Here is a 14,569-nt window from a genome sequence, read left to right on the forward strand (position 1 = left end):
AGTGTCCTTTTCCATTCTCTCCTATTTTATTTTTCTGGAATACTTAAATTTATTTTTAAAGGATAAGTTTGCTGAATGTAGAATTTTTGGTTAACACTCATTTTCTTTCAGTACTTTGAATAAGTCATCTCACTATTTTCTGGCCTTACAGTTTTTAATAAATCTATTGTTAACTGATTGAGGATTTCTTCCGCATGATAATTCACTCCTTTTGACATTTTGATTATGATGTGTCAATGTGTGAGTCTCTGGGTTTATTCTACTTGTAGTTTATTAAATTAAACTTCTAGGATGTGTAGATTACACTTTTTCATGAAATTTGGGATGCTTTTAGACACTGTTTCTTCAAATATTCTTTGTCTTTTTCTTTCTCCTTCTTCTCCTTCTGATACTTCCATAATACATTTGTTGATAGCCTTGTTCATGTCTCACATGTCTCTGTAACTATGCTTACTTTTCCATATTCATTTTCTTTCTGTTTCATATGGTTTGAATCTGTGTCACCACCCAAATCCCATATTCAACTGTAATCCCCAATGTTGAAGGTAGGGTCTGGTTGGAGGTGATTGGATCATGGGGGTGGTTTCTCATAGTTTAACACCATCCCCCCTTGGTGCTGTCATCACTATAGTGAGTTATTGTGAGATCTGATTGTTTAGAAGTGTGTGGCACTGGCCAGGCATGGTGGTTTATGCCTGTATTCCAGGCACTTTGGAAGGCCAAGGCTGGCAGATCACAAGGTCAAGAGATCGAGACCATCCTGGCCAACATGGTGAAACCCCATCTCTACTAAAAAAAAAATAAAAAAATTAGCTGGGTGTGGTGGTGTGTGCCTGTAATCCCAGCTACTTGGGCAGCTGAGGGAGGAGAATGGCGTGAACCCGGGAGGTGGAGATTGCAGTGAGCCGAGATTGCACCACTGTACTCCAGCCTGGTGACAGAGTGAGACTCTGTCTCAAAACAAAACAAAAAAGTGGCACCTCCTACCTCTCTCTGTTGGTCCTACTCCTGCCATGTAAAACATCTGCTCCCTCTTTGCCTTCCACCATGAGTAAAAGTACTTTGAGGACTCCCCAGAAGCAGATGCTGTCATGGTTCCTGTACAGCCTGTAGAACTTTGAGCCAATCGAACCTCTTTTCTTTATAAATTACCCAATCTCAGGCATTTCTTTATAGTTGCATGAGAACAGATTAATACAGAAAATTGGTACTGAAGAGTAGGGTATTGCTATAAAGATATCTGAAAATGTAGAAGTGACTTTGGAACTAGGTCACAGGCAGAAACTGGAAAAGTGTCGAGGGCCCAGAAGACAAGAAGATGAGGGAAAATTTAGAACTTCTTAGAGACTTGTTAAATTGCTGTGATCAAAATGCTGGTATTGACATGGACAATGAAGTTCAGGCTGAGGAGATTTCAGATGGAGATGAGATACTTATTGGGAAGTGGAACAAACATCACTTTTGTTATGCTATAGCAAAGAACTTGGAGGAATTGTGCCCTTGCTCTAGGGATATGTGGAAATTTGACCATGACAGCAATGAGTTAGGGTATCTGGTAGAAGAAATTTATAAGCAGAAAAGTGTTCAAGATGTTGCCTGACTGCTTCTAATAGTCTGTTCCCATATGTGTGAGCAAATCAATGATGTAAAACTGCAAGTTATATTTAAAGGGGAAGTAGAGCATAAAAGTTGGAAAAATTTTCTGCCTGGCCATGCAGTATAGAAGGAAAACCCATTTTCTGGGGAAGAATTCAAGCAGGCTGCAGAAATTTGCATAAGTTAAGAGGAGCCAAATGTTAATAACCAAGGGGATGAGGGAAAGGCCTCAAAGGCATTTCAGAGACCTTTGCAGCAGCCCCCCTCATCACAGGCCTGGAGGCCTAGGAGGACTGAATGGTTTTCTGGGTCAGGCCCAGAGCCCTACTTTCCAGTGCAGCCTCAGGACACTGATCCCTGCATTCCAGCCACTCCAGTTCTAGTCATGGCTATAAGGTATCCAGTTACAGCTTGGACTGCTGCTTCAGAGAGTGCAAGCCATAAGCCTTGGCAGCTTTCATGTGTTGTTAAGCCTGTGGGTGCACAGCATGGAAGAGTTGAGGCTTGGGAGCCTCCACCTACATTTCAGAGGATGTATGAAAAAGCCTGGATGTCCAGTCAGCAGTCTGCTGCAGGGGCAGAGCCCTTATGGAAAACCTCTACTAGGGTAGTGCAGAGGGGAAATGTGGGATTGAAGCCCCCACACTGAGTCCCCACTGGGGCACTGCTTCATGGAGCTGTGAGATGTAGAGCACTATCTTCCAGTCCCTGTAGTGGTAGGGCCACCAACAGCTTGCATTGCATGCCTGGAAAAGCTGCAGGCTCTCAATGACAGCCCACGAGAGCAACTATGGGGGATGAACCCTGGAAAGCCAAGGCCTAGTACCAGTTAAGAACGTGGGAGCCCACCCTTTGCATCAGCATGGACGGGATGTGAGAAATGAAGTCAAATGACATTATTTTGGATATTTAGGATTTAATGACTGCCCTGCTGGGTTTCAGACTTGCATGGGGCCTGTAGCCCCTTGCTTTTGGCACATTTCTCCCTTTTGCAAAGGGAATATTTATCCGATGCCTGTATCCCAATCATATCTTGAGGTAACTAACATGTTTTTTATTTTACAGGCTCATAGATAAGAAGGGACTTGCCTTGTTTCAGATGAGACTTTGGACTTTTGAGTTAAGACTTTAGGGGACTGCTGGGAAGGCATGACTGTGTTTTGCAATTTGAGAAGGACATGATATTTGGGAGGGGCTGTGGTGGAATGATATGGTTTGGATCTGTGTCCCCATCCAAATTTCATGTTCAGTTGTAATCTCCAGTGTTGGAGGTGGGGCCTGGTGGGAGGTAATTGGATCATGGGGGCAGTTTCTTATGGTTTAACACCATTCCCCCTTGGTGATGTCATTGTGACATTGAGTTCTCATAAGATCTTGTTGTTTAAAAGTGTATGGCACTCCCCCCCTCTCTCAATCCTGCTCTTTCCATGTAAGACACCTGCTCTCACTTTGCCTTCCACCTTGAGTAAAAGCTCCCTGAGGCCTCCCCAGAAGCAGATGCCACCATGTTTCCTGTACAGCCTGTGGAGCCATGAGCCCATTAAACTTCTTTTTATATAAATTACCCAGTCTTAGGTATTTCTTTATAGCAGTGTGAGAACGGACTAATACAACTAGATAATCTCAACTAACCTATCTTTCTATTTTTAGTAAAATAGATACTAGTTTGCTATTTCTTTCTTCCACCAGTTCAACTCTTCTGTTGAGCCCCACTAGTAAATTTTCATTTCAAAATAAAATTTCAAAATTTTATTTTGCTTTTCAACTCCAGAATTTTTGTTTTTTAAATAATTTCTATTTTTTATTGATTTTCCTTATTATGACATTGTTCTCATAAATATCTTTAATTCTTTAGCATGGTTTTTATTAGTACTTGAAAAATATGTTTATGTATGTGTACACACACACAGATGTATATCTAACTCATTAAAAGTCTCTGTCTAGTAAACCAACATCTGAGCTTCTTCAGGCATAGCTTCTAGTGAATGTATTTTTGCTTATACATAAGCCATACTTTTCTCTTTCTTTGTATGCCGCAATATTTTTGTGGAAAACTAGATATTTTAAATTGCATAATATGAAAAATGTTGACATCAGAATTCCTCACTTTCATATTTGTTGTTGTTGCTGTGTTGTAACACAGTGTGTGTCAGTGTATGCCTTCAAGATTTCATTAATTAACAACTCTACCTTAGTCTTCACATCCTGCTTTGTAGAGTCTCATCATCAGCCAGAGGTGAGAGATTATGGCCTTTCATACTGTTCCTGGGCAAGCACATTGTCCTGCACATGTGCATAGCCTTCTAGATCTCTAGATGTATGTCTTCCTAAGAACATTTTATTGCCCATATTCCTTAAAGATTTAGAACTTTAAGACCTAAAGTTTTTGGTTAGTTTCTGTTTGTTTGTTCCAACTGGTATTGCTGCCCTAATCAGCTGTGATAAACAGTTACCACTGATTGTTTCTGACAAATGTCTTGGGTATAGAGCTTATACCACTGAGTGAATGCTGAATTACATAAAACAAAGACAAGCTCTGTGAATGAGAATTCTCTAGGGAGCTGCCAAACATGCCAAACAGTAACAATATTTGTATGTGAGTCTTAGGAGGATGATCTAGTGCCCTCTCCAGTAGCTGCTAGATTGTTGAATTTTACAGCTACTGTTGTTGCAAGACTGATTATTTTGAAGGATATTGCGGAGCTGTGGCAAAGGTGATGGAAATAGAGAAAAATTAACATGCCACAAAACTGGCTGTCATTATGAAGACTCAGCTATTTTTCTTCAAAAAAAATGCTCCTTGTAATGTTGCAAGCCTTTGGTAATTTCTAAAATTTAAAAAAAGTTGATTTTGACCACTTTTTGGGCATTTTTTGTGCTTATGGTGGAGTTGACTTATTTTCTTATTCCAGAACTCTTGCGTGATGGTCTCTTAACTGGAATTCCTACTTATTACTCTTTTCCCCTCACAATACAGTCTTGATAGAGAAGCCTAAGAGAGCTAGTAAATGTGTAAATCAGATCATATCACTACTCTGACAAAAAACTTTTGAATTGGTGTTTCTTAATGTTTAGAATTAAATTTAAGCTTCTGATTATGGTCTACAAACCATTTTGGCTGAAGAGACTTTATAAGTGAGGTTCAAAAGCAGCAAAAAGGTAGCAAAAAGAGCATGGGGAATTACTTTGAAGCTGATACCTATACAAAGCACATTTCATTTTAGGGGGAGGTGGAGTGTTGCTTTTGTTTGCTGCTGACAATTGTAGTGATACAACTCTCTTATCTGTTGGATTATCTTGGCTCCTAACTGCACTTTTATTGTATCATCTCTTTCCCCTTAGAAACTACAAATTTCTGATTTCTGAAAGCCTATTCTTCCCTATTACATTATTCTCCTCTCATTAGTTTTCTGTTTACTTTTACATCTGAATTTTAATCTATTGTTGTAGACAAGGAGCTGTGCAACTCCATTCCCTCTTCAAGGAAGGAATTATTGCCCAACCCTGAAGATGGTAGCCAACCAAGAATTTCCTACATTCAGTTCCTTTGGGCCAGGCTCAGTTGCAGGGAGGAAACGTCACTGAGGTTGTACATTCACAACCCATGGTAATCATTTACCCTGAATTATATATTAATTTATCCTGACTATATAATTGGTATTTAGATGCTTGTAAGATGGTACTATTGCATTTTTGGTCCTTGGTGTGCAGGGCAATGTCCTAATGAAAGCTTCTGAATATGCCCACTCTGCCGTCAGCCAAGATAATAAATTTTAAAAAATAGTGCACAATGAAAAACTGGGCATAGATGGAGAGTATAGAGTTACTATTAAGAATCTAAAAAATGAAGGGATGGTGATATTTATCACATATAATATGAACTTACCAGTTTGGCCACTGCAGAAACTAGATGTATCCTGTAGAATGACTGTGCATTACAGCAAGCTCAAGTAAATAGTAGCTCTAACTACAACTACCATGCCAAAGATAGTATCTTTGCTAGAATGATTAATATGGCCTCAGGTATATAGTTATTCTGCAGGACTATGTTGATTCTCTTTTCACTATGTAGTCTAAAGAGATATGGACCATTTTTTTATATCCTGAAGAATATTACATTGATGCATTGCATCAATAATATGTAGATCTGGCTGGACGAGCAAGAGATGGCTAGTCTTGCTGCAGGCTCAGTAAGACAAATTTGCTCCAGAGAGTAGGAAATAAACCCTAAGAGATTTGGGGGCTGACCACTAGAGGAAAATTTTAGAGGTTCAGTGGCCAGAGCCTGCCAGTACATCCAAAGTCAAAGTTAAATTATTACATATTGCTTCTTATTCTGCCATGACTAAGAAAGCACAGTGCTTTGTGGGCTACTTTGTGCTCTGGAGACAGCATATTTAACACCTAGGGATACTGCTTTGCCTGGATGCTGACTGACAAAACAAATTTAAAAAGTTGCTATCTTTGAGTATGGGTGGAGCAGGAAAGAGCTCTGAGCAGACTGAGGCTGTGATATAAGCAGTATTTCTTTTTGAACTATGCAATCTGTTGGAACCTACATGTTAGAAGTATCAGTGATAGGAAATGGGACCATGTTGATTTTGTGTGAAGCACAAAAGAGGTTCCTGGGATAATGGAGAAATGCCATAAAACCAGGGAATATTTTGTCTTTTGAAAAATAACTCTTGACAAGCTACCAGGCCTGACCATGGGACTGCAAGTGACCATATGGGCAGAACTATCATGAGCTAGGTCCTGTAAGTGTTACTAAGCCATAGTCAGATAATACCAACAGTAACCCCATTATAAGATGAAAGTGTGATATCCAGGATTGAGCACAAACAGGTTTGGAGGACACAGACATTTGCATAAACAGGTAGTTGAGGTCCCTATGGCTCCCACCAGTAATAGTACAAGCATTTCTTTCTCAGCTCCTTTCTATGGCTGTATGACATACTGTAGGACTAAAATAAAAAAATGAAAAATTTCTGAGTCTGGCTTCCAGATGGGTCAGCTTGGTACATAAGTGTAGGCCAAATATGGATACCAGCTACACTATAACCTTACTCAAGGATGCCTTGAAAAACTGTGGTACAGAAAAAATATTTCCAATGAGGAGAGTGATTGTGATGCATCCAGGCATTGACTTAGTATGAAAAGAGAAGTGACCCAAGGTTAGAATGCACACACACATTCATGGAAAAAGATTGGAAGATCATGGACAAGAAGATGTGGGATAAATGTATGTGGTTGAACATATGGGAGTGAATGAAGTTTGAGGATCTTTGTATTTCACATAATAACCACCAGTGAATATCAACCATTGAGGAGTCACGAAACAACCAAGTACACAAAATGGCCTAGCCAATTGTCATTAGCCAGACTCTTTCAATAACTACTCCAATGTTGGCAAAATAGGCTCACGGATGAAGTGGCCACAGTGTCCATTTCATAGGGATATAGGAACTGTGCCTAGGCCCAAAATTGTGAACTCCCACTTATGACACCTGATCAAGCTTAGCCTATGAATTTCCTACCTACTAGCAACAGACTAATTCTGAAACCCCAATAAGAACCATTTCTTCAGGAGACCAACCTGCCGCTTGATAGAAAGTTGATTATATCAGGACCCTCTGTTCCAGAATAGCCAGTGTTTTTTTATACAGACATGTTGATTATTGGTTTTCTTTTTTTGTCAATAGAATTTTGATCAGCACATTATCCAGAGACTTAGACGGTATTTAATTCATTGGCTTGTGGTACCACATAAAATTATGCCAGTCCAGATAAACTATTTTACAGCAAAGAGGGTGTGGAAATGGGCCCATTACTGTGAGAGCTATTGCTAATATTACATGCCATGTCACTCCAAGTTGCTGGCCTGAGAGAGCATTGAAACAGCCTGTTGAAGGTATAGCTGGTGTGCTAACTTAGCAGCAATATTCTGCAAGAAAAGGCAGTATAGTTTAGGTTGCATTGTACACATTTACATAAAGACCTGTATGTAGTGCACGCCTTCTATGGAAGGAATGCATGAGTTCAGAAACCAAGGTACAGAAAGAGGATGGTACCTCATACCATTAATTTCAGGGACTGATGAAGAATTTGCATGTCTTCTCCTTACAACTCTGAGTTCTGCATAGCTACAAGTCCTGATTACCAAAGGGGGAACACTTTCACCAGTGGTACAAAAATAGTACCATTGAATCATAAGCTATCACTGCTGCCTGGGCAGTTTGAGCTCTGTTTCTCTGGGAATCAGCAGGCAAAAATAAGGTTATCATCTGTTCAGGTTGCTGTTTCATAATACAAAGAGGAATATAAATAAAATCAGGTAATCTACTTGAGTTCCTCCTATGATCTACTTACGTCAATCCAAATTCATATATTGAAACCCTAATACTCAATGTGAGGACATTTGAACTTGGGGCCTTTGGGAGGTAATTAGGTCATCAGGACAGAATCCTCATGGCTGGGATAAGTACACTTATAAGAACAGGCAGAAGAGAGCTTACATCCTTTCTCTCTGCTCTCAGCCATGTGAGAATATAATAAAAAGATGGCTGTCTGTGAACTAATAATTGGGCCCTCACCAGACACAAGGTTTTCTGGCACTTTTATCTTGGACTTCCCAGCCACCAGAACTGTGAGAAATGAGTGTGTTGCTTATGCTACAGAATCTGTGCTATTTTTGTTATAGCAGACTGGACTAAGACAATGTCTCTTGGTTCTTTCTTGCTTTATTGTGACTATAAATGGACAGCGATAGAAATCTCAGCTGGAGAAGAGCACAATGATCACGGTTCAGGGATTTCAGAGATGAGTGTTTGCTTCATACCATCAGGTAAGCTTCCAAGGTCAGCAGAGTTGGTAGCTGATGGTGAGAGAATTCTAGAATGGATAGCGGAGAAGAAAGACGACGAGAATCAATTGCCTTCCTAAGGTTAACTTTCACTCCCTCCTTCTTCCATTTTCCTTCAGAAAAAGAGGACTGCAGCAATCCTGGAGAGGATGTCACTCTAATGTTTCTGGAAAAGTCAGTAGAAGAGACATCATGGTGAACTATGGTAGACATAGAAATACATCATGCAGATACTACCTCAGAGATCTTGATGCCCAGCTGTGGTCATTGCAGTCAGCAGGCAGCCTCCAGACCTCAGCTTCTTCAGGATTTGCCTTAGTTGCCCAAAGCTGTTTCACTCCAAGTCACAACATTCCTTTGGAAGCCCACAACTGATGACTGAGGGTTAGATATCTAAGGCCTGTCCATTTTAGCCTGGCATCAAATACCCTGACAGGTAGTATTCCCTTTAGAAGTGTTCACCAGGTTGGCCAAGAATTTGTTAGGTCTGCATTGCAGTTAAACTTCTTCCCCTGTTCACTTCTACTTGCTATATCTTTCACAGACTCATGGATTTTTGTAATTTATTTTTAATCAAATTATTTTTATAGAAAGGGACTCTGAAAAAAAATAAAAACTTTTGTTTGTAGCCCTGAGTACGTACCCTAGAGGCAGCCACTAGGGGACATAACCTGTGCAGTCCATTTCTTGGATAGTCATCTTACTCTATACTCAATTCTGCTGGAGAACACTGGCCTCTGATTCCTTCTGTCATACCAATGACCCCTCACTGCTCGCTTAGTGTGCCAGTAATATTCACTATTAATTTCTAGAAATGAGATGCTTTATATAAAAAAAAAACAAGCTGATCTTGACTGTAACTAGTTTTGACAATTGATATATTTCTTTTGTGTACTCAGAGAGATGCCATTCACCTCTTTTTTGTTTCCTGAGACAACTTATATTACTTTCTTGGCAAGCATTTAGAACACCTGCACATAAACCACAGGTGAAATACAGAATAGAGCCCTCTATATTAATTTTCTTGGTAGCAATTAGTTGTACTTGTGTTTATTCTCAGAAAGCTTCTGAACTACTGCTCAAAGCCAGCTCAATTTTGATGAAGGAGACTGATTTCTTAGCAATATTTTCAATCTTTGTACCCCATGCTGATAGCAGCTGGATCAGAAATACATTCAGCATTGCTTTCGTGCTTGACAGTTATAGTTGTGACCATGTTAATTACCATCCTGTCTAACAGCACAATGGGGACACTGTATAGCTCTGAGAGTGATTATAGTCTTGCCTTCTGCAGAAAGACTTTCTTGGAAATCATGAGTAATTTGTAATTAAAGAAGACATTCCAATCATCCTTGGTAAATATATCTTTTTTCTAGAATAAAATTGTTTCACTTTCATTTTGTTTAGGTATTTTGCAAGTTAGGTATATCTGGAAATGGGATCCCAAGGGTCTCTTGTTCTGTAGTCTGTGACAGTTAAGCATGAGAAAATGCCTTATTATAAAATGTGCCTTGTTTTATAATGAAAATGTAAAATTAATTTGTTTTACATTTAAATATTATTTTATATATGTGAAAGTTTTATAATAAGGCACAATGTGCATAATTATATAACATATAGTATAATTATTTATACTAAGATTTATATGCACTAAATATATAAAATAATATATATATTTAAATGTAAAATAAAGTAATTTATATTTTCATTTTTAAAATATATTCTGTTTAGGAGTATACAAAAAATTATAACCCAATGAATTATAATGGGAAAAATGAACAACCATAAAATCACCATGTAGGTCAAGAAATAAAACATGCCACCACCACAAAATTCCCCCTCATGTCCAGTACTGATCATGTCCAAACACTGATTCACCACCCCAGCCTCCAAAGTAAACATGCTTCTGACTTTTATAATATATGCTTTTTTTCTTTGCAGTTTTTTCACTGAAGCACAGATCTCTAATCGTTACACTATAGTTTCATCTGTTGTCAAACTTCATATAAATCAAATCATACAGTAAATGATTCATTTTATCTGCTTCTTTTGCTCAATGTTTATGTTTAGTGAGACTCATCCATGTTGTTGCTTGTAACAATTTGTTCACCTTCATTGATTCATAGTATTCTATTGTTTTATTATTCCACAAATTGTTATCCATTTTGTTCTTTTTTAATTGATGCATAATAGATGTACATGATTTTGGGATATATGTGATAATTTAATACATTCTTATAATTGGTAAAGATCAAATCTGTGTACTTGGGATATCGATTACCTTAAATGTTTGACTTTTCTTTATACCAGAACCATTCAAATTCTATTTCAAAATTGAATTCAAATTTAAAAAGCTACTTTGAAATGTATAATAGATGACTGCAAATTATATTAACTCTACTGATCTATCTAACGCTAGTTCTTATTTCTTCAATTGGATGGCTTGTTTGTACCCATTTAGCAACTTCTCTTGATCTTCCTCTTTTTTAATGTTGGTAGACATTTGGGCTTTCTCCAGTTTGAAATGTTTGTAAATAATATGCAGATTTGTATACATCTTTTGCTGCACGTGTCCACATCTTTCTTGGTTATATAGATGGGAGTGGAATTTCTGTTATAGTATGTGTATATTTTCAATATTAGTAGTTTACTCCAAACTCTTCTCAAAATGGTTGTCCCAGTTTATAATTGCACCAGCATTGTGTGATAGTTTCTGTTAATCTATATCCCTGTTAAAATGTTTCAGTCTCAATTTTAGTCATTAATGGGTTTCTAGTGGTATTTCTTTGGGATTTTTATTTATAGTTCTCTGATTACTTCTAAGATTAAAATATTTTCATATATTTATTTGCCATTAGGGTTGTCCTTTTTATGAAGTAACTGTTTAACTGTCTTGCTTATTTTGGCTAGCTTGTTATTTTTGATTTGTAGATGTTCTTTATATATTCATATATGTGTGTGATATTTTCTTCTGTACATTGGCTTACCTTTATCTCCCTTGATTATATCTTTTGAAGGATATAAGTTTTTAATTTTTATGTAGTCCAATTAAAAAATTTTTCTGGTTTGGTGTTTGCTGTGTTTTGTTTAAAAAGCTTTATCCTACTCCAAGGTCATAAAGATATTCTCTTATAATACATTCTGAAAATTTCTAGTTTTGTCTTTTACATTTACACCTATATTATACTTAGTTTTGATATTTATTTATGATGTGACACGAGTACTTTTAATTTTTTCCAATATTTTTTTCAGTTGTTTTAGTGATAATTCTTTTGTCTTTGTCTGTCTGAATAGTATTTTGACTATTCTGAGTCTGTTGCATTCAATTTAAATTTTAAGATAATTTGTAAAGATAGACACACACTACCACACTCCACACCCATACATCCTATTGTAACTTTAATGACCTTTTGAGAAGTTTTAGAAGAATCGAAGGATTTATTTCTTCATAATATCAAGTCTTTCCAAAAGAAACATGTCATACCCCTACATTTATATAAGTATTTATTAGTTTCTTTCAATAATGTTTTATTGTTTTCTATGTAGAAACCTTATACATCTGGTCTAGATTTACTATATTTCATAATTTTGATGCCACGGTAAATAGTATGTCCTTTAACATTTTTATTTTCTAGTCAATTGTTATGGGAACTTTCAGAAATATAATCAATTATTTTTTGTTCATCTGTATTTTATTTTATTTGTTTAATTTCCAACTTTTAAGTTCAGGGGTACATGTGCAGGATGTGCAGGTTTGATACATAGGTAAATGTGTGCTGTGGTGGTTTGCTGCACAGATCATCCCATCAGCTAGATATTAGGCCCATCATCCATTAGCTATTCTTATGATCCTGTCCCTCCTCCCACCCACCACCCTCTGACAGGCCCCAGTGTGTGTTGTTCCCCTACATGTGTCCATGTGTTTTCATCATTTAGATCCCACTTATACGTGAAAACATGCAGTATTTGGTTTTCTGTTCCTGTGTTAGTTTGCTAAGGATAACAGCCTCAACCTCTATCCATATCCCTGCAAACAGCATGATCTAGTTTCTTTTTATTGCTGCATAGTATTCCATGGTGTATATGTACCACATTTTATCCAGTCTCTCATTGATGGGCATGAGGTTTATTCCATGTTCTTGCTATTGTGAATAGTGCTGTAATGAACATACATGTACATGTGTCTTTATAATTTGGGTGTAAAATAAAAATGTTATGGGTATATAAAATGATTTATATTCCTTTGGGTATATACCCAGTAATGACATTGCTGTGTCAAATAATATTTCTGTCTCTAGATCTTTGAAGAATTGCCACACTGTCTTGCACAATGATTGAACTAATTTACCCTCCCACTAATATTGTAAAAGCATTCCCTTTTCTCCACAACCTCACCAGCATCTGTTGTTTTTTGACTTGTTAATAATAGCCATTCTGACTTATGTGAGGTATCTCATTGTGGTTTTGATTTTCATTTCTCTAATGATCGGTTATATTGAGATTTTTTTCATGTTTCTTGGTTATATATATATATATATATATATATATATATAAAATGTATTTGAGAAGTGTCTGTTCATGTCCTTTGCCCACTTTTTAATGTTTTTTTTCTTGTAAACTTGTTAAGTTCCTTATAGATGCTGGATATTAACTTTTGTCAGATGCATAGTTGGAAAATTTTTTCTCCAACTCTGTAAGTTCTCTGTTTACTCTGTTGATAGTTTCTTTTGCTGTGCAGAAGCTCTTTAGTTTAATCAATTTGTCAATTTTTGCTTTTGTTGCAATTGCTTTTGGTGTCTTTGTCATGAAATCTTTGCCTGTGACTATGTCCTGAATGATATTATCTAGATTTTCTTCTGGGTTTTTACAGCTTTGGGTTTTCCCTTTATGCCTTTAATCCATCTTGACCTGATTTTTGTATATGGTATAAAGAAGAGGTCCAGTTTCAATTTTCTGCATATTGCTAGAAAGTTATACCAGCATTATTTATTAAATAGAGAAATCTTTTTCCAATGCTTGTTTTTGTCAGTTTTTTTGAAGATCAGATAGTTGTAGGTGTGCACTATTATTTCTGGGTTCTCTATCCTGTTCCATTGGCCTATGTGTCTGTTCCTATACCAGTACCATGCTGTTTTGTTTACTGTAGCCCTATAGTATAGATTTAAGTCAGTTGGCATGATGCCTCCAGCTTTGTTCTTTTTGTGTAGGATTATTCTTTTTGTGCCAATTGTGAATGGGATTGTATTCCTGATTTGGCTTTTGGCTTGACTGTTGTTGGTATATTAGAATGTTAGTGACTTTTGCACATTGATGTTGTATCCTGAAAGTTTTTTGAAGTTGCTTGTCAGCTTAAGAAGCTTTTGGGCTGAAACACAATGATGGAATTTTCTAGATATAGGAACATGCCAACTGATTTGACTTCCTCTCTTTCTATTTGAATACCCTTTATTTCTTTCTCTTGCCTGATTGCCCTGGCAGGAACTTCCAATACTCTATTGAATAGGATTGGTGAAAGAAGGCAACCTTGTCTTGTGCTGGATTTCAATGGGAATGCTTCCAGCTTTTGCCTCTACAGTATGATATTGGCTTTAGGTTTGTCATATATGTCTCTCATTATTTTGAGGTATGTTCCTTCAATACTTAGTTTATTGAAAGTTTTTAACATGAAGGGATGTTGCATTTTATTGAACGCCTTTCTGCATTTATTGAGATAATCATGTGGTTTTTATCTTTATTTCTGTTTATGTGATGAATCACATTTATTGATTTGCGTATGTTGAACCAACCTTGCATCGTGGGAATGAAGCCTATTTAATTGTGGTGGATAAGCTTTTTGATGTGCTGCTGGATTCAGTTTGCCAGTATGTTGTTGAGGATTTTTGCATCAATGTTCCTCAAGGCTATTGGCCCGAAGTTTTCTTTCTTTGTTGTATCTCTGCCAGCTTTTGGTATCACGATGATGCTGGCCTCATGGAATGACTTAGGGAGGAATCCCTCCTATTCAATTGTTTGGAATAGTTTCAATAGGAATGCTACCAGCTCTTCTTTGTACCTCTGGTGGAATACAGCTGTGAATCTATCTGCTCCTGAGCTTTTTTTTTTTTTTCTGAT

The sequence above is a fragment of the Pongo pygmaeus genome, chromosome 3 (assembly GCF_028885625.2).
Source record: "Pongo pygmaeus isolate AG05252 chromosome 3, NHGRI_mPonPyg2-v2.0_pri, whole genome shotgun sequence".
In the NCBI taxonomy this organism is placed as follows: Eukaryota; Metazoa; Chordata; class Mammalia; order Primates; family Hominidae; genus Pongo; species Pongo pygmaeus.